Raw genomic sequence first — 22,683 nt, forward strand, 5'->3', positions numbered from 1 at the left:
TATGTGTTTGATGGCGTGTCAACGGACATAAAGATATATAATATTACGTGTATGTTATGATATGACAGTTTGTTAACCTGGATTACACTTAAACCTTGAGTTGTTGGGAACACTAGGACATTGCATGACCCTACGTATGTGTACTTATGTTTACTATACATTAGGTCGCGTGTAACGGGTTTGACATTTAAAGTGTAGAAGTAATAAATCTTACCGAGCAAAACTAAGGTGAGTTCATCTCTCTCTTGAGTATGCGTCCCGGTGGTTGGGACAGTCTTTGGGAATCCCTAAGAGGGATTGGTTTTGGGTAAATCTGGGAATGTTGGATAATATACTCATCCTATCACCATTAAAGTCCCTCCGTGTTGTTTGGTTACCTGAGGGGTAACATGGTATTAGTTAGTAGCGCTACTTAGGTTTGGCAACCTCACCCCGTACCTGGGAGGACGGGTGTTGAACTAATGACCTAGTCATGACCAATGCTTTGATAGGAGCATTGGAGAAAGGGCAAAATAATCAGAAGCCGTCTTGTATTCGGGGTATTATCAACATTGTTTTCAACATTACTTTCGGAATTAAATTCAATGGATTAACTAACACTTGGTAATCAACGTTTTCGTAAAACTATGAACTCACCAGCGTTGTCTGATACACTTGTTGCATGCTCGCAGGTCCTTAGATTGTATGGATTTGGAAACTTGCTGTCTGAAGTAGCTGGAGTGGTCATGGGTCGTGCTGGTTGGATACGAATGATGGGTTTATTGATTTCATACATTTAATTTGAAACAGTTAACTATGTTTTCTTTTATTTGCTTCCGCTGACATGTTGGTTTTCATTTAAACTTATTGACGCTACTTTTCAGTAATAATTGATGATTTTATTCAACACTTGTGATTGGTTCAATATGATTAGTGGCTCGTTATTGGTTTGTCACACGCCTGACAGGGACACTCCCTAGGTGGCATTTTGGGGGGTTGTGACACACATGATCTATCGGTCACCATATAATCGGTAGCAGTAGACGGTTACCACATAACAATCTATACAATAACAGATATCAAAACTTAGAATCTTATCTAACAACTTAATATCCAATGTCCTAACTTCCGGTTATAATAATTAATTACCTTGAAGAGTAAATGGTTGGCTATCATCCCCGCTGCACCTGAAACCGCAACATTAATCATCTTCTTCCATGATTTCGTTTTATCTTCCTGACAATGTTCACAACACTTATCAAAATTATTCTTCGGAATCCGACTTCTAGACTTATTTTTAAGGCCAAAATATTAACAGTATAGCCATTGACTTTTAACACTTAATATACACACATCCGAAACCAACCAACCATAAAACACCAAATAAGTAAATTCGGCTAAAAAAGCCAATATAATAATTACACGTGTAAGTGCCGGCTAGATCTCAGTGAGCAAGCCGGCACAACAGCCTCCTTTAAGATCTACACAACACTTTACCCGTGTAATCATTATCGAGTAATATAAAAGTACCAACAACAAATGATAGTAGCAAACTTACAGCCTTGAGATCATAAGTGAGACAGAACACACCGTAACAATCCGACTTCGGTTTCGGATCAACACCAACCGGCACAATAGCCTCCTTTAAGATCTACACATACTTTCTTTTGACTTGCCATTCAAACATTCTTAATGCAACTACGAATTAATACAATGATGCACCAGATTCGTTTGTATTTTCGGTGTATTCTCGCAATTCTATAAGGTCAACATCCTAACTTCATTCATTCAATTGCTCGAAAGTTGATAGATCATTTTCATATTGCAGTTACATTTGAGCTTGCTGACATCGAGCAAGTGTTATTGTTTCTAGAACTCATTTGCATTTTGTAAGCGATCCAACGGGATTCTATCGGTCAGAACTCCTCTTTTATTGGACCCCTGTGAAATAAGTGACACCAGATGTTACATGTATACATCTCGTATCCCTTGACGTCGAATTATGAGAGACAGACCTTTTAACCATTTGATTCTTAATATAGTAAGATGTCCTTGGATTCACCTGATTCAGTAGATCTTGATTCGGTGTTGTGGTTAGTTGTTGTGGTGTTATTCATATCTATACATGCATGATGTAACCCTAAGGAGTTAAGGTAGTATAAATTTCAAGGACGAAATTTTCTTATCAGGGGGAGAATGTGACAACTGTCAAAAATTCAGGTATTCGTACAATTAATTAACCATGATTAATGCTTAATGACTGTGCTGAATTTGCAATTTATTGCTTTCGTATTTCTGCCATATATATACATGTGCATCATACATTGTATAATGTATTACTGATATTGCATGAAAGCTTTATTGCCTTAATTGATGCATTAAGTACCGTTAGCAACGTTATCTGATAAATCAGGAAAATGCTGACAAAACTCAGTACATAGATAGAGAGTGCATTGAGACACAGAATGAGCCGGAAACCAAGTATTACAGTAGTATAGTGTGTAGGAAAGTAAGGATCATAAAACTGCCTTTCTAGTGATAGTTTAAGTGCCGCAAAGTGCCTAAAACTCACCCAAAGTGCTGAATTCAGCAAAAATCAGCATTTAAACAATCTAATACTATGCAGAAATATGGTAAAATGGTCCTGAATGCTTTCCTAAGTGTCGGGAATCAAAATTGCCACAAAAAGGGAACATAAAGCACACTAAACTGCAAAGTTTAGAATCTTAACGAACCAGTAACCAACCGAACAATCGGACACTACCCGAAACACCAAATTTACACTGGAAGCACTGCTTTAACATTTCCAAGCTAGTTATGGTCCCTGAACATCATAAAACCTCCTAAAATATCTAGTAACTAAATCCTAACTAATACTTGGATTTTAACCTAGCAAACTAACCATTAGTTCAAGCCTACACCTAGACCCCCCACCTACTTACGGCCCCAACATGGCCCCCACAAAATGATTTGTTTTATTTCTTTAATAGATCTTGTTCATGCTTTAAATGACATAATATCCAAGAGTTAGATTGATGAAATGGGTTTTAAGTATACATGTAAGTTCATAATCTCATTTCTACACCTACTAAAACACACACAAGTTCTTCCTTCTTCCTTGCTTACCCACGGCCGAAACCACAACACCCATCATCAACATCATTCAATCAATTTCATTCATTTCCAAGCATACTCAAAGGTGTAAGGAGGTGTATAAGGAAGCTAGGAACTTTCGGAAGTTCAAGAACCTCTCTTATTTGCTTTTATCCACTTGTTTTCTACACTTGAATCATCCCTAGCCTTGAGCTAGTGGTAAGAACCTTGTACACCCCATTTTACTTCCATTTTTAGTGGTTGAAGATGAATCATAATAAAAAACTTGAAGAACCCTAAAGAACATAAGAATGAAACTTGAACATAAGCTTGTTTAATGAAGTAATCTTGATGAATATGAGTTGTTATGCTTGTTGATCTTTGATTGTTTGTAGAAATGATGTTGATCATCATAAGATCTTGCTAGATTATGATTAAAAACATAATCTAGCAAGATGAGAAAGTAAAAATGTTGAAGGATGATAGATCATCCACACTTGAAGCATGAACTTGAAAGAATAAAGTTGTTTCTTGAAAAATAAAGATCAAAGTAAGTTATTAATCATATAGATCTAATGATTTATGAATGGTTTTTCAAAGGAACCAAGTTGAAAATGTGAGTTTCATTTAATCTTGGTTCGTACATAAACAAACCTTATTTTTTAGTGGTTAAACAAGAGTAAAAACATTTGTGAAACAAGAAAATTTCATAAAGAAACATTTTTAGAAAATGTGACAAGAAGTTGTAAACATCTAACGTCTTTAAAAATGAAATTTTAAAGAACTAATCACGTTTTAAAGGGTAACAAGACTTACTAAGAGCACTAGTAAGTTACTACAAACTTTTACAAATATTCAAGTTCATGAAGTAGTAGTTATTACTTATTTTTGGCAAAATTGGTAAGTAAAGGTTGTTTGTTGATGATTGTGAATTGATTGTGATGATTTTTACAAAAGAAAATGATATGCTTGAAAGCATGGAAACCTCCATTGTTAGGGGAAACTATGGCAAAATTTTCTAAAAATATAAACACTTAGAAAAATATTTTTAAACAAATATTTACAAGTGTATTTTAAACCATGAGTTTTCTACATAAACTTTTCCATAAATTTTGTCACAAAAATATAAATATTGTTGGTTGGTTTTCATAAATAAAAATGACTAAATATGTATTTAGGGAAATATGAATTTAGAAGTCACATGTGTGTGATTATTTGTATACTTTGTGTATTAGTTATTATTTAAGGACTTGAAATAATATAACTCACATAAATACCAAGAATTACCATCCAAAATATTACCAAAATTCTAATGAATAAATATACACATTTACACAAAAATATTGGTGAGAACCGAACTATGGAATAAGACTTACAAATATATTCCGGAAAATTTGTTCACAAAGAATGTTTTGGTAAATAATATTTTGGACAACAAGGAAGTAAAAATATGATTTTTACCATTACTACAAGAATATATCATATTTTTTACAAGGAAAAATATATTATTTTTTACAAGTATGAAAAAATATATTTTTCTTGAAATTTTTAGAAGATATATTATTTTTCTTACACAAACATGAAATACAATAATTTTGGGAGAAATATATATATTTTCTCAAATAAATATGAAACATATCATTTTTCGAAGAAAATGAGTTTAAATATATTTTCCAAGTTGGACCTGAAAATATATTATTTTCGGAACTTATAAGAGAATACAAATATTTTTTCCAAAAGAAAAGTTATAAATAATTTTTCCAAACAATATTCATTATAATATCTATTTTGGAAATATATATTGGGGGGCTTTATTAAAGATAATATTCTGGAATGATTAATATGAAATTAAGTATAAGAATACTTAACAATTACATGAAGATACGTATTCTCATACGTATAAATACACACCAGAACACACGATCCTAATACATGGCAAAAATATACAAATATAAGAATACAAATACACCCATCCTTGGGAAGGAAAATACAAGTATAAATACTTGGGAAGTATTAAGATAATATGTATTGTTTTAACAATTGTTCCAAAATTTAATAAATATAATTTAAGTTAAAATATTAATTATTTTAACAAGTAATCATATAAATTGGACTAACACCGAAGACACAAAGAAACATAACTCAAAGACAATAATACTAAGTCAAGGCACGACCCGTTCGTCTAATAGACATTAGTACGTTGTATGTAGTCGTGTTTATCCGAAGAACTTGAGTTACGGTGATTGAAGACGCAAGACGGTGAGTTCATGATTCCCCTTTTCTTTTAACTATTTTTAGTTGTATAACTTCGGGGGTGAAGTACATGTTACAACTATTTACAAATATTTATACATGGTATGGTTAGCTAAGGAAGGGTACTACTAGATCATGTGAGTGGTGGGTATGACGCTTAAGGCCATTAATCCTCATTGTAGGACCGAGGGACGTGAGTGATAGATCTATTTGGGTGTAGCGAGCCCACACACATGTGGACCAGGGTGGCCCATGAGGTGACTATGTCTTATTCCTGGAGACAAATCTACTAGGTTTGAGTTTTCCTGCATCACGTCACAAGTATTAATGTATTAGCTACACATTAATGATCTGTTTTCCTTGTTGCTTTCATACCGGGTTTTTCAAGTACATACAAATATACTTACAAATGTTTCAAAGGTTTATTCATAAACACACACATGAACTTGCTCAACTTTTGTTGATGTTTTCAAACTACATGTATTTCAGGAAATTAAGTATGGATCTGGCGGGCGTTGGATGTTTCAAGTTATGTTAAGAATAAAGGATGTCATCCGGTGTCTTAGGAATTGGTTAGTGTGTCTTATCCTAGAAAAGAAACATCTTCCAAGGCCTGGTTTTATTTAAAGTCTTTTGTCAAGTCCTTACGGAACTCTAAAACTATTTGCATGGGTTGTAATTCTAATTTGAAGTCTATGAATTAAGACAAGGTTGTTATGTTTCTAAACTCACTTAATGGATGATCATCTTTGGTTTTATCATATAGTTGTTGTTATGATTGAATGCAATGATATTTAGCAAGTCACACCATAATCACGCTTCCGCAAAAGTCAGGGTGTGACAGTTTGGTATCAGAGCTTCGATTGTACCAAACTAGGATTCCTTCTCGAGTCTAGACTACAATCATTAGGGCTCTCACAAAAATATTTCTACAACATGTTTTCATTACATACACGAAACGCCCAGATCTAAGAAACAAACATTTTTATAAAGAAAAGACACGAAACAAATTTCAAGGTTTATGTCTGTGGCTCAGTCTGAGAGACTGGGTGGTTCAGTCTCTCAGACTGGGTGGTTCAGTCTGATAGACTGGGTGTTTCAGTCTAAGAGACTGGGTGGTTCAGTTTGAGAAACTGAGAGGTTTAGTCTGAGAGACTAGGTGGTTCAGTCTTGGAGACTAGGTGGTTTAGTCTGGGAGACTAGGAAGGATACATGATTTCCTAATGAATTGACTTGCTTACATACTTAATGTTGGTAGATAATAAGTGTACATATATTGTGAATGCTTTGTTACAGACGCTATGTCGTCATCCGATAGCAGATCGCCTAGCGACCCTGGCCCCATGGCAGTATGTGACAACTCGAACTTTAGGCTTGCTTTTATGTAACGTTTGTGCACGGCATGTGATTTTATAAACCCGAATGATTAATTGATTTCATGATGTATGTTATGATATTATGTGCTTTTTTTATGTGTGTATGTTATGTTTATTGTTGTTGAGCCCAAACCAAACACAAAACCCGATCCGCACAACACCATTCGAACCACACAAGGCTTTCGGGCCACTCCTTGTTCTCGGGTCCATTAGACAACCGAGTGGGCTCGGCCCACTCCCCACTCGCAACACACAAAACCGAGTTAGGGGTTTTGTTTTACCACTTTTGCAATTCACAAACACACACACACAAACCCTAGAAGCTTTCCTCTCTCCCTCTCGGCTTGCTTGGAACCCGACGGCACACACACACACTTTGAAGCTTTTGAAACGAATCGATCCTCTACCTTCAATCCAATCGGTTAGTGTTTGATTGTGTTTTAGTAATTGAATGTTGTTGTTATTATTACATGCTTTGGTTTGAACGAGTATGATTGATTGTTATGTCAAACAATATGAACCGTATATAGACGATCTTGTGGATCGGTTTGCATGTCAATAACTTGGAAATTGATTTGATGATGCTTGCTAAACTGCCGTGATGATTATTTAGTTCGAATTATAATCATGATGTTCATAAGAATCGGCTGTTATGTATTGTTTTGGACAAGTGTTCTTGATTATGTTTGGTATTAGGGTTCATGAAAATTGATGTTGTTTTCCCTTGTTTGATCGATAATTACCATATTATGAAACTGATAAAGGTTGGTAATTGATGATAATTGTCATGTTTGATCTGAATTCGAAACTGCCAAGGATGTTAGCTGAAATCACGGGATTTAATTGACTAAAAGAATGGAAATCAGTTACACGTCCGGTTGCGACTCGGATTGCGAGTTGGAACCCCCACTCGAGACCAAACCGCACGAACCGTAACCACTGTTGCGAGTCAGATTGCGACTCGTAACCAGACCGGGATGAACCGAGACTATCCGTTGCGACTCGCATCCAGCCGTTACGACTTGATATCCTCGTTGCGACTCGTAACCCCGTTGCGAGTCGAGACCACCAATTACACGCACACTGTTGGGCCTTCACTGTTACGGGCCCAATCTATTGAGCCCAACGATTTGAATTATGGACTGTTTGCTATTGGACCGGTATACGTTTACTAATTGGGCCGATTGGGAATCTGGACTGTTTTGTTATGGGGCTGCTTATGTCATTGGGCCGGGTATGATTGGACTTAGAACAATTGGATCCTCACATGCTATGTCTTATCTGCTTACGTGCGTACATGTTTGCCATGTTTATACGTGATACAATATACACGCTACATACGAACCTGATTTATATAACCATGATAGGACGTGAGTGACCATTTACTTGCTACCTGTACTCTTTTGTGTATCTGCCGAGCAAACCAAGGTGAGTTCACACAGCCAAGGCATGGGATTCCCGGGTTGGGAATTGGGTTGGATATGATGAATATGGAATGATTACTCGTACTTACGCATATACCAGACTATAGACCATCGTCCTCAGGTTAGTCAGGACACGTTACGTAAAGCCTACGTAACCCAGTATATTTGCCATATGTCTCCCGGGTCGGGAAGGACACGTTACGTAAAGCCTACGTAACCCAATACCATCTACTGGCTTCCAGGTCGGAAGGCCACGCTGCGTAAAGCCTACGTAGCCCCCACGCGTACCACTGTCCTCGGGGAAGGGCACGTCACGTAAAGCCTACGTGACCCTGTACGTTTTCCTGTTCTCGGTAAAGAAGAACACATGGTCGGAAGTTAGTCTAGTAAGTACCGTTAATGAGAAGCCCTCATTAGCCAGGATAAACATGGGAAGCCCCTACCAGTATTATGATCACTAGTATGGGAAGCCCCCACTAGCTACACTTATGCATTATGTTATGAACTTACTTTCTGTGAACTCGCTCAACTAGTTTGTTGATTATTTGCTGCATGCCTTGCAGGACCTTAGGTACATTATGGAGCTTGCACAGGGAGGAGCAGGTCGTTGTGGCAGATGGGTCATGAACATTATTGAACTTATAACTTTATTTGGATTTACTTTACATTGCTTCCGCTATTAAAACGATGTTTGGTTTTGGAACATCAATCATGTCATGGTGACTTACGTTAATTACTTTTATATTAAATGCTATGTTTGATATGATTGATGGCTTGATCCTGGTCAGTCACGCTCCCAAGCGGTGGTACTCCGCGGGTGGATTTTGGGGGTGTGACAGATTGGTATCTGTGACACCTCGGATCTTTCCGGATAACCTTTCGATGTAACAAACGTGTACGTAATCGACTAACAGTAAAAATATATGAAAAACTATTTGTTATTATGTGTTATGTGCCGATTTACTTATGTGTATGTATATATATATAAGTGTTATATATATGTGAACCAAACCTGAGACCCGACTCGAGACCACGGTCTCGAGTGAACAGTGAAGCACTTGGGCCGGATCAGGCCTTGTAACCGAGAAACCCAACCCGGAACCCCCCTAGCCCAACTCGGTGCACTATATAAACCCAACCCCACCTCCCTTATCCATTTTACACACTCTCTTCTCACACTCTCATACTCTCCCCTTATCTCCTCTCACTAAACCCTAGCAAACCAAGACCAAGGTCACCTCCTCTCCTCTCCTCCTTCTCGGAACCAAATCGGAGACATCAAGCTCTCGGATCAACTCAACATCGCACTAGGAAGACCACCCTTCACACCCTTCATCAACCGGTTAGTTTGTGGCCTTGTTGATTTTGAATAACTCTTGAATGTTGGTAGTGATTGTTTATGTTCGTTACTATGAAATGCTTGTTTGATGATCTAAGAGATTGCTTGAAGGTGATTTAGTGTCTTAATGAAAATTATCCGGTTTTGTGTTTAATGGTTTTTGTTATTCGGATAATGCTAGGTGCTTGTTAGAATGATTTTTGACCGAATGGTATGCATGATTTCTTGATCTCATGAGTTTTGATTTGTGATGAATCATGCTAGATAGGAACCGAGAATATAATGCCGATTGTGTCAAAACTGTTTGTGTTAAGAATGTGTTCTTTGATCTCAAAGTTTTGTGCTTAAATGATGATTATGGTTGAATGTTGTTTGATTATGGTATGAACATCATGAAGGAAAGTTGAATGTGTCAAATATTTTGAAAATACTGATTTTGATCCAAATTTGTGCACAAATCGACCAACAAACATGTTTTAGTGGAAATAGTACAGCAGTTACATGAAAATGCAATTTCATTGGATAGTACAAGTCTGCAGGTTCTAGAAGGGATTGCCATGCACGTTATCACGGTTGCGAGTCGCAACCTTTGGTTGCTACTCGAAACCACGCGTGACCAGTCGAAACCTCCCAGTTGCGAGTCGCAATCAGCACGCATCAAACCTGGTTGCGAGTCGCAACCAAACCTGCTAAGTCGCAATCTCCGGTTACGAGTCGTAACCAAAGCGTGACGGACCGAGACCGCAGTTGCGAGTCGCAACCTCGGTTGCGAGTCGCAACCACCTTAGTTTCGACTGGGCCGTTTTATGTTATTGGGTTTTGACTGTTTTGCTGTTTTGGGCCTTAACTGTTGGGCTGTCTATTGTTTGGGCTGTTTACTGATCTGCTAACTGGTTGTATGTTGGACTTTCTGATGACTGGGCTGCACGTATACTTGTTACTGTAGATGTTTGCATGTATGCTAAGTGTGTTTTATACGTGTTTACTTGTACCCGACTTGACCCATACTTGGTAACCATGCTAGGACGTGGGGACCAACATACTTAACCAAGTAACGTATCATACCGAGCAACCCAAGGTGAGTTCACAACTTAAAAGCATGCGTCCCGGTGGTTTGGGACACGAGACTAAAACAACCCTATCCCCTTGTAAAGGGGATACCGTCTACACTCCTTCCCTAGTTATTGGGAAACAAACTTACTTTATCTTCCCTTGTATTGGGAAACCTTTTTAGTTAATTACTGTTTATACGGATTGCAACTAACGGCACTAAACGCAACTCTATCACTCAAGTCCCTACTACATAATACCGATTAGTCGCCGGTGCCAGGCGAACGGGTTATTAGTTGATAGCGCTATTTAGGTTTTACCAGCCTCACACCGTGCCATGGTATGGGATCGGTCGTGAACTAATGTACTCAGGCATCCGTCAATGATGATAGAACATTGACATCGGGGCATCCTGCGGAAACGCATTCGGTTACCTAGTGTTCGGTATTGGAAAACAGTTTAGTCGCTAACTTTTGGGGTAGCTCCCCATGGCATGTATAAACGGATAAATTAACTGGTGAAACGAGTTTTTGGAATTTAAAACTGGACAACTAGTGAACTCACTCAGCATTATTGTTGACCCCTTTACTGCATGCTTTGCAGGTGGCCAGTGACTGGAGCAGCTACTTGGGATGTGTAGTGGTCGTCTGCCCGTGTGTTGGGCATTTATTATGCTTACCTTATGAACACTGTTTAAAAACTATTTAATTATGCTTCCGCTACTTGTTACTGTTTAAACTTTAAAACTTTAAACTCTGAACTTGATATTGCTAATCTCATGATTAGTAAGTATTACTTCGATATTAACCAATGCTTAGTATAATTGGTGGCTGGATCCTGGTCAGTCACGCCCCCGAAGCGGGTGTTATCCGCGGGTGGATTTTGGGGGTGTGACAGATTGGTATCAGAGCCATTGGTTATAGTGAACTTGGTTTTAAAAAGGGGAAAAATCTTTTTGAGAAAAACCAGACTATAACCCGTGACTCGTGACGACACTACACTCCAAGTACAAGGCTCGACTTATCTGACCTCATAGCTCGGACCCATAGTTACTTGCTTACTTGTCTTATGCTTTCTGCTTTGCTATACGTACTAGTTGCCTGATTAGATAGATACATCTTCTCTCTTCTATCTTATTCTCGCTATCACGCACTCATACTATGTTTTCTGGTTATGAAGACAATGAGTGGACGCGGACGAGGAAACGTCAACATGACCCCGGCTCAGTTCACTAGCCTGCTCAACACTGTGGCTGCAGCTTTCGCAGCTCACCCTATAGGTCAGCCTGCACCTGTGCAACCACGTGTTTGTACCTTCAAGACCTTTATGGATTGCAAGCCTCTTCCTTTCAATGGCACGGAGGGTGCCATAGGCCTTCTGCACTGGATTGAGAAGGTCGAAGCTGTTTTTGCTGTCTGTGAATGCCCAACTGCTAACTGGGTGAAGTTTGCTACTGGTACTCTAGAGGGAAGCGCACTTTCATGGTGGAAAGCGCAAATTCAGATGCTTGGTTTGGAGACTGCAAACGCTACTGCGTGGGAAGATTTCAAGGATATGATCAAGGAAGAGTACTGTCACAGGGATGACATCCACAAGCTGGAGAATGAGTACTATGAACTCAAGATGGTTGGGTCAGAGATTGAGACCTACACCAAGCTGTCCAACGACTATGCTGCTCTTTGTCCAAACATGTCTCGACCCATGTACCGAAGGATCGAACTGTACATCAAGGGTCTGGCCCCAGAAATCCGAAGCCATGTAACTTCAGCCAACCACACTACCATTCAGCCGATCGTTCGACTTGCTCACAAACTCACCGATCAGGCTGTGGAAGAGGGCAGGTTGCCCAAAAGGATCAGTGCTGCGGAAGGAAGTTCTAGTGATGGAAAACGAAAGTGGGATGGAAATCAGGGCAAGGATGCTAACCCTACTCAAGCCCCAGCTCAGCAAAGGAAAACTGACAACAACAAGGGCAATCAGCAACAGGGTGGCTACCGGGGAAACTACCCTAAGTGCAACAAGTGTAACAGGCACCACAATGGGGCATGTAACAAGGGTCAGTGTCAGCGATGCCACAAGATAGGGCACGAAGCCAAGGATTGCAGAAGTCAGTTCCCAGCAAGGCAGAATCAGCAACAACCTCAACAGCAACAGCAGCAGGGAAACAACAGAGCTTGTTTTAAATGTGGGGCAACAGGGCACATGCGAAAGGATTGCCCTGAACTGAATCAGAATCGCAACAACAACCAGGGAGCTGGGAACAATGAGCAGAATAACAATGCTGGAAATGCAAGGGGCAGAGCTTTCGTGATTGGAGCTGGAGAAGCGAGGAACGATCCCAACGTCGTGGCGGGTAAGTTCCTACTTGATGATCGTTATGTTTCTGTGTTATTTGATTCCGGTGCCGATGCCAGTTATGTATCCCTTCGCATTAGTAAGAAACTTAAGCACTCGCCTGCATTATTAAGTTCTAAGCACACCGTCGAGATAGCTAATGGTAAGAACATCGAGGCCACGCACGTGATCCACGACTGCACCCTAGAATTGTCTGGCCATACGTTTAGTATCGATCTCTTCCCTGTCAAACTTGGAAGCTTCGACGTCGTCATTGGTATGGATTGGTTATCCAAACATCGCGCTGAGATCCTCTGTCAAGAGAAAGCAGTTCGTATACCTCGTCGTTCTGGTCAACCCCTCATCGTCAAAGGCAACAAAGGTGGAGAAGTCACAGGCATTATCTCGCTTCTAAAAGCCCAGAAGTGTTTGCAGAAAGGGCACACCGCTATCTTAGCACTTGTCACCAACGCCCACGATAAGGAAAAGAGGATTGAAGATTTTCCTGTAGTACGCGACTATCCCGAGGTATTTCCTGAGGAACTACCTGGACTCCCACCCCACCGTCAGGTCGAATTCCAAATCGAGCTAGCTCCTGGAGCAGCACCCATAGCTCGTGCACCGTACCGTCTAGCCCCTGCAGAACTGAAGGAACTCTCTACGCAACTACAAGAATTATTGGATAAAGGATTTATCCGTCCTAGTTCATCACCCTGGGGAGCCCCAGTGCTCTTTGTCAAGAAGAAGGACGGCACATTCCGAATGTGCATCGACTATCGTGAGTTGAACAAGGTTACCATCAAGAATCGTTACCCTCTCCCGCGCATCGACGACCTATTCGATCAGTTGCAAGGATCGAGCTACTATTCAAAGATTGACCTGCGATCAGGCTACCATCAGTTGAGGGCACGTGACGAAGACATCTCTAAGACTGCGTTCAGGACCCGTTATGGTCACTATGAATTTCTCGTCATGCCTTTTGGAATGACCAACGCGCCTGCAGTGTTCATGGATCTTATGAACCGCGTATGTAAGCCTTACCTCGACAAATTCGTGATTGTGTTTATCGACGACATCTTGATTTATTCAAAAAGTCAAGAAGAGCATGAACAGCACCTACGCCTTATCCTCGAACTCCTTCGCAACGAGCAACTGTACGCCAAATTCTCTAAATGTGACTTTTGGCTTCGAGAAGTCCATTTCCTCGGCCATGTAGTTAATAAGAACGGAATTCATGTCGACCCAGCTAAGATCGAATCGATAAAGAACTGGCCTACGCCTAAGACTCCCACTGAAGTTCGCCAATTCTTGGGTTTGGCGGGCTACTACCGCAGATTCATTCAGGGATTCTCAAAGATTGCACAACCTCTCACAACACTCACTCAGAAAGGCGTCGCCTACAAGTGGAATGCAGCGCAGGAATCTGCTTTTCAGAGGCTTAAGGATAACCTCTGTAGCGCTCCTATTCTCTCGTTGCCTGACGGCACTGACGACTTTGTGGTTTACTGCGATGCGTCTATTCATGGGCTCGGTTGCGTGTTAATGCAACGCGAGAAAGTTATCGCCTATGCCTCTCGACAACTCAAGACGCATGAAAAGAACTACACGACGCACGACTTGGAATTAGGAGCAGTGGTTTTTGCTCTTAAGATATGGAGACATTACCTGTACGGTACCAAGTGCACCATTTACACCGATCACAGAAGTCTCGAGCATATCTTTAGGCAAAAGGAATTGAACATGAGACAACGTCGATGGGTCGAACTCTTGAACGACTACGAATGCGCCATCAAATACCATCCGGGCAAAGCCAATGTCGTGGCAGACGCCCTCAGCCGAAAGGACACCGTACCAAAGCGCGTGCGAGCACTGCAACTTACCATCCAGTCTAACCTCCCTACCCAGATTCGAAATGCTCAAGTTGAAGCATTGAAGCCGGAAAACATCAGGGCTGAGTCTCTGCGTGGATCGAGACAGCAAATGGAACAGAAAGAAGATGGTGCTTACTATGTGACAGGGCGTATCTGGGTTCCACTCTTTGGAGATTTACGCGAACTCGTGATGGACGAAGCCCACAAGTCCCGCTACTCAGTACATCCTGGTTCGGACAAGATGTACCATGATTTAAAGACTACCTACTGGTGGCCTGGTATGAAGGCCCACATAGCAACATACGTTAGCAAATGTTTGACTTGCGCGAGAGTCAAGACAGAATACCAGAAGCCAGCAGGTCTACTCCAACAACCAGAAATTCCGAAATGGAAATGGGAGCAAATTTCCATGGATTTTGTTACAGGGCTACCTAGATCTCAACGCGGAAATGATGCTATTTGGGTAATCGTAGATCGATTGACCAAGTCCGCGCACTTTCTGGCTATTAAGGAAACAGACAAGTTTTCTACCTTGGCAGAGATTTACTTAAAGGAAGTAGTTTCGAGGCACGGAGTGCCAACCTCAATTATTTCCGACCGAGACGCTCGATTTACTTCGGAACTGTGGCAAGCTATGCACAAATGCTTTGGCTCACGTTTGGATATGAGCACTGCTTATCACCCGCAAACGGATGGACAGTCTGAACGTACCATCCAAACTCTAGAAGACATGCTTAGAGCGTGTGTGATCGACTTTGGCAAGAATTGGGAGAAGCATCTACCGTTAGTAGAGTTCTCATACAACAACAGCTACCACACTAGTATTCAGGCAGCACCTTTTGAGGCATTGTACGGTCGTAAATGCCGGTCACCTCTCTGCTGGGCGGAAATCGGTGATAGTCAAATCACGGGCCCAGAGATGGTGGTAGATACAACGGAAAAGATTGCCCAGATCAGACAACGCATGGCGGCAGCTCGTGACCGTCAGAAGAGCTACGCTGATAAGCGTAGGAAACCATTGGAATTCCAGGTCGGTGACCGGGTTCTACTTAAAGTCTCACCCTGGAAGGGTGTGGTTCGCTTTGGTAAACGGGGCAAGCTTAATCCGCGATATATCGGACCATTCGAAATTACCGAGAAGATCGGTAAGGTTGCTTATAGATTGAACCTGCCTGAAGAACTGAGTGCGGTACATAACGTTTTCCACGTATCCAACCTGAAGAAGTGTTTGTCGGATGAAACACTTGTGATTCCTTTTAAGGAACTGACGATTGACGAACAGCTACACTTTACTGAGGAACCGATTGAGATCACTGATCGAGAGATCAAAATCCTCAAACGTAGCCAGATACCTCTTGTACGAGTTCGTTGGAACTCGCGACGTGGCCCAGAGTATACCTGGGAGCGGGAAGACCAGATGAAGCACAAGTATCCCCAGTTGTTCCCTAACGAAAATCCCAGCACTGAAGCTACGAACGAATTTCGGGACGAAATTCCAAACTAACGGGGGAATGATGTGACACCCCGTTGAAACGCTTTCACTTACACTAGCTTGACAGTGGCTGCCTTAACTTTCGGGACGAAAGTTCCTAAAACTTGGGGATAATGTGACACCTCGGATCTTTCCGGATAACCTTTCGATGTAACAAACGTGTACGTAATCGACTAACAGTAAAAATATATGAAAAACTATTTGTTATTATGTGTTATGTGCCGATTTACTTATGTGTATGTATATATATATAAGTGTTATATATATGTGAACCAAACCTGAGACCCGACTCGAGACCACGGTCTCGAGTGAACAGTGAAGCACTTGGGCCGGATCAGGCCTTGTAACCGAGAAACCCAACCCGGAACCCCCCTAGCCCAACTCGGTGCACTATATAAACCCAACCCCACCTCCCTTATCCATTTTACACACTCTCTTCTCACACTCTCATACTCTCCCCTTATCTCCTCTCACTAAACCCTAGCAAACCAAGACCAAGGTCACCTCCTCTCCTCTCCTCCTTCTCGGAACCAAATCGGAGACATCAAGCTCTCGGATCAACTCAACATCGCACTAGGAAGACCACCCTTCACACCCTTCATCAACCGGTTAGTTTGTGGCCTTGTTGATTTTGAATAACTCTTGAATGTTGGTAGTGATTGTTTATGTTCGTTACTATGAAATGCTTGTTTGATGATCTAAGAGATTGCTTGAAGGTGATTTAGTGTCTTAATGAAAATTATCCGGTTTTGTGTTTAATGGTTTTTGTTATTCGGATAATGCTAGGTGCTTGTTAGAATGATTTTTGACCGAATGGTATGCATGATTTCTTGATCTCATGAGTTTTGATTTGTGATGAATCATGCTAGATAGGAACCGAGAATATAATGCCGATTGTGTCAAAACTGTTTGTGTTAAGAATGTGTTCTTTGATCTCAAAGTTTTGTGCTTAAATGATGATTATGGTTGAATGTTGTTTGATTATGGTATGAACATCATGAAGGAAAGTTGAATGTGTCAAATATTTTGAAAATACTGATTTTGATCCAAATTTGTGCACAAATCGACCAACAAACATGTTTTAGTGGAAATAGTACAGCAGTTACATGAAAATGCAATTTCATTGGATAGTACAAGTCTGCAGGTTCTAGAAGGGATTGCCATGCACGTTATCACGGTTGCGAGTCGCAACCTTTGGTTGCTACTCGAAACCACGCGTGACCAGTCGAAACCTCCCAGTTGCGAGTCGCAATCAGCACGCATCAAACCTGGTTGCGAGTCGCAACCAAACCTGCTAAGTCGCAATCTCCGGTTACGAGTCGTAACCAAAGCGTGACGGACCGAGACCGCAGTTGCGAGTCGCAACCTCGGTTGCGAGTCGCAACCACCTTAGTTTCGACTGGGCCGTTTTATGTTATTGGGTTTTGACTGTTTTGCTGTTTTGGGCCTTAACTGTTGGGCTGTCTATTGTTTGGGCTGTTTACTGATCTGCTAACTGGTTGTATGTTGGACTTTCTGATGACTGGGCTGCACGTATACTTGTTACTGTAGATGTTTGCATGTATGCTAAGTGTGTTTTATACGTGTTTACTTGTACCCGACTTGACCCATACTTGGTAACCATGCTAGGACGTGGGGACCAACATACTTAACCAAGTAACGTATCATACCGAGCAACCCAAGGTGAGTTCACAACTTAAAAGCATGCGTCCCGGTGGTTTGGGACACGAGACTAAAACAACCCTATCCCCTTGTAAAGGGGATACCGTCTACACTCCTTCCCTAGTTATTGGGAAACAAACTTACTTTATCTTCCCTTGTATTGGGAAACCTTTTTAGTTAATTACTGTTTATACGGATTGCAACTAACGGCACTAAACGCAACTCTATCACTCAAGTCCCTACTACATAATACCGATTAGTCGCCGGTGCCAGGCGAACGGGTTATTAGTTGATAGCGCTATTTAGGTTTTACCAGCCTCACACCGTGCCATGGTATGGGATCGGTCGTGAACTAATGTACTCAGGCATCCGTCAATGATGATAGAACATTGACATCGGGGCATCCTGCGGAAACGCATTCGGTTACCTAGTGTTCGGTATTGGAAAACAGTTTAGTCGCTAACTTTTGGGGTAGCTCCCCATGGCATGTATAAACGGATAAATTAACTGGTGAAACGAGTTTTTGGAATTTAAAACTGGACAACTAGTGAACTCACTCAGCATTATTGTTGACCCCTTTACTGCATGCTTTGCAGGTGGCCAGTGACTGGAGCAGCTACTTGGGATGTGTAGTGGTCGTCTGCCCGTGTGTTGGGCATTTATTATGCTTACCTTATGAACACTGTTTAAAAACTATTTAATTATGCTTCCGCTACTTGTTACTGTTTAAACTTTAAAACTTTAAACTCTGAACTTGATATTGCTAATCTCATGATTAGTAAGTATTACTTCGATATTAACCAATGCTTAGTATAATTGGTGGCTGGATCCTGGTCAGTCACGCCCCCGAAGCGGGTGTTATCCGCGGGTGGATTTTGGGGGTGTGACAGTATCAGAGCCATTGGTTATAGAGAACTTGGTTTTAATATGGGAAAACGTTTTTATTGCCTGTTTGCTAGAACTGCTTAGAACTTTGCTCGCATTACGCTTAGATACACATGCTTTGATTACATGAGAACACCTATATGCCTACGCTTTTCTGTCATCGCCCTACTCGCGAACCATTCTTACGTATGCTACTTGTTACTATGAAGACCATGTCTGGACGAATCAACATGACTCAAGCCCAGCTAGAGGCTCTCGTTCAAGCTCAAGTTGCTGCGGCAGTTGCAGCAGCTCAAGCAGGTAGTATATCCTGCAGTATAGGCACACACTAGGATCTTTAGATCCTACATTAACTCACGTATTTAACTTCGTCCTATTCGTACACAATAGGTCAACACGCGCAGCAGCCTGTCTGCACGTTCAAGAATTTCATGGACTGTCGTCCAAACTCTTTCAGCGGCACAGAAGGAGCGGTTGGACTCCTCCACTGGTTCGAGAAGCTAGAATCAGTATTCGAGATGTGCGAGTGCCCTGAGGCTCGCAAGGTCAAGTTTGCCACCGGCACTTTGGAAGGGATAGCACTGACTTGGTGGAACGCCCAAGTCCAGATCTTAGGGTTGGCAGCTGCTAACGCCACCCCATGGAACGATTTTAAGGAACTCATCAAGCGTGAGTATTGCACACGTGAAGATATTCACAAGCTGGAAGACGAGCTGTATAACTTGAAAATGGTTGGATCGGAAATCGAAGCGTATACTAAACGGTCCAATGAGCTGGCTGTTCTGTGTCCAACTATGGTGGACCCTCCATACAAGCGCATTGAGTTGTATCTCAAAGGTTTGGCGCCAGAAATTCAGAGCCACGTGACGTCGGCTAATCTCGAAAACATCCAGGAAATCCAGCGTCTCGCTCACCGTATCACCGATCAGGCAGTGGATCAGAATAAACTGCCCAAGCGTGTCAATGCTACTGCTAATGTCACCACCTCAGTTACTCCTGCTACATCTGGTGACAGTAAAAGAAAATGGGAAGGAGATTCTAGTAAAGGTTCAGCGACTGTTCAGCCACAAGCTCAGCAACAGAAGATCGATCACTACCAGAGTCCCAGTCAGCAATCCTCTGGTAGTCACAGACAGAGGAGATATCAGGGTAGTCAACCTAGGTGCCACAACTGCAACAGGCATCACCACGGCCCGTGTAACAAGGGTCGTTGTCAAAGGTGCCTCAAAATGGGTCACGAGGCCAAAGACTGTAGGAGCCCTCGTCCTGCGAATCAGAATCAGCAGCCTCAGCAACCAGCTCCACAGAACCAGCAGCAGCAGCAGCAGCCACAGCGTGGAAACCGGGGATGTTTCCAGTGCGGGGCTGAAGGTCACTTCAAACGCGATTGCCCTCAGTTGAACCAGAATCGCAACAACAATAACCATGGCAACGGGAACAACAACGGTGGAAACAACAACAACAACGGCAATGAAGCTCGTGGTCGTGCATTCGTGCTAGGTCGAGGTGACGCAGTGAACGATCCCAACGTTGTTATGGGTAAGTTTCTCCTCGACAATATTTACGTTACTGTTTTGTTTGATTCGGGTGCGGATACAAGCTATATGTCTGTGAAAATGTGTCAACTGCTAAAACGTGCACCAACACTTTTACCCACCAAACATGTAGTAGAGTTAGCTAACGGTAAAAGTCTAGAAGCCACGCACGTAGTTCAGGGTTGTAATCTTATCCTAGCTGGTCAAGCCTTCTCTATTGATCTCATTCCCATAGTTTTGGGTAGTTTCGACGTTGTGATTGGGATGGATTGGTTATCCCAACGCCAGGCAGAAATCTTATGCAGCGAAAAGGTTATTCGCATTCCACGTTCTGGTCAGGAACCTCTAGAAGTTCAAGGTGACAAGAGTGGTGCAGTGGTTGGCATCATCTCTTTCTTGAAGGCTCAGAAATGCTTACGTAAGGGGCATACTGCCATTCTGGCACTCGTTACAGACGCTTCAGTGAAGGAAAAGAAATTGGAAGACATTCCAATTGTACGTGATTACCCTCAGGTGTTTCCTGAAGACTTACCTGGCTTACCGCCTCATCGTCAGGTTGAATTTCAGATCGAGCTCGCTCCAGGAGCAGCACCTATAGCTCGCGCACCATACCGCCTAGCTCCATCAGAATTGGAGGAACTGTCAAAGCAGCTACAGGAACTCTTGGAAAAGGGTTTCATACGTCCAAGCTCTTCGCCTTGGGGAGCTCCAGTACTTTTCGTGAAAAAGAAAGACGGTACGTTCAGGATGTGCATCGACTACCGTGAACTCAACAAGGTGACGGTGAAGAACCGTTATCCTCTTCCACGCATAGACGACTTATTCGACCAGTTGCAAGGGTCGTGTTATTATTCGAAGATAGACTTAAGGTCAGGGTATCATCAGCTGAGAGTCCGGGATGAGGACGTCTCCAAGACAGCTTTCAGAACTCGTTACGGTCACTACGAGTTTCTCGTCATGCCATTCGGGTTAACGAACGCGCCTGCTGTATTTATGGATCTTATGAACAGGGTGTGCAAACCCTATCTCGACAAGTTCGTCATTGTTTTCATCGACGACATCCTAATCTACTCCAAGAGTCAGGAGGAACACGAGCAGCATCTTCGCCTTATTTTGGAACTCCTTCGGAAGGAACAGTTGTACGCCAAGCTTTCTAAATGCGACTTCTGGCTTCGTGAAGTCCACTTCTTAGGCCATGTGGTTAACAAGGATGGGATCCATGTCGATCCGTCCAAGGTAGATTCGATCAGAAACTGGCCTGCACCACGTACACCGACAGAAATACGCCAATTCTTGGGTCTGGCAGGTTACTACAGACGGTTTATTAGAGACTTTTCGAAGATTGCTCAGCCGCTTACGTTACTGACACAGAAGGGTGTTACCTATCGCTGGGGAGAGCCCCAGGAGACTGCTTTTCAGCACCTAAAGGATAGACTTTGCAGTGCACCTATCCTCTCTTTGCCAGAGGGCACAGACGACTTCGTGGTTTATTGTGATGCATCCATTCGGGGACTGGGATGTGTGTTAATGCAGCGCGACAAGGTTATTGCTTACGCCTCTCGTCAACTCAAGGTTCATGAACGGAACTACACGACGCACGATTTAGAGCTGGGAGCTGTTGTTTTCGCGCTTAAGATATGGCGACACTACCTGTACGGTACCAGGTGCACGATTTACACCGATCACAGGAGTCTCGAGCATATCCTTAAGCAGAAGGATTTGAATATTCGTCAACGACGATGGGTTGAGTTACTTAACGATTATGAATGCGCTATCAAGTACCATCCAGGCAAAGCCAATGTTGTGGCTGATGCCCTTAGTCGGAAAGACACCCTACCTCGGCGCGTGCGAGCGCTACAGCTTACGATTCAGTCTAGCCTTCCTGCACAGATACGAGCTGCTCAGACAGAAGCACTGAAGCCCGAAAACATCAAGACTGAAGCCTTACGCGGCTCACGACAACAGATGGAACAGAAGGCAGACGGCGCCTACTATGTAACGGGCCGGATTTGGGTCCCTCTTTATGGCGGTCTACGCGAACTTGTGATGGACGAAGCACACAAGTCTCGCTACTCGGTACATCCAGGGTCGGATAAAATGTACCACGATATTAGCACTACTTATTGGTGGCCTAGTATGAAGGCCCACATTGCTACGTATGTTGGAAAATGCTTGACCTGTGCGAGAGTCAAGGTTGAATATCAAAAACCAGCTGGTCTACTTCAGCAGCCTAAGATACCTCAGTGGAAATGGGAAGAAATTTCCATGGATTTTGTTACAGGCCTACCCAGATCCCAGCGGGGAAATGATACCATATGGGTGATCGTGGATCGACTCACCAAGTCTGCACACTTCCTACCGATTAAGGAAACGGACAAGTTCTCCACACT

At 42.3% G+C, this 22,683-nt stretch overlaps 1 pseudogene; it reads right to left on the reverse strand.

Moving 5' to 3' along the window:
* Positions 1–6,670, reverse strand: part of LOC110892813 — a 52,281-nt pseudogene extending 45,611 nt beyond the window's left edge.
* Between the last annotated feature and the right edge of the window lie 16,013 nt (positions 6,671–22,683).

This window comes from Helianthus annuus, chromosome 12 (assembly GCF_002127325.2).
Source record: "Helianthus annuus cultivar XRQ/B chromosome 12, HanXRQr2.0-SUNRISE, whole genome shotgun sequence".
Lineage (NCBI taxonomy): Eukaryota > Viridiplantae > Streptophyta > Magnoliopsida > Asterales > Asteraceae > Helianthus > Helianthus annuus.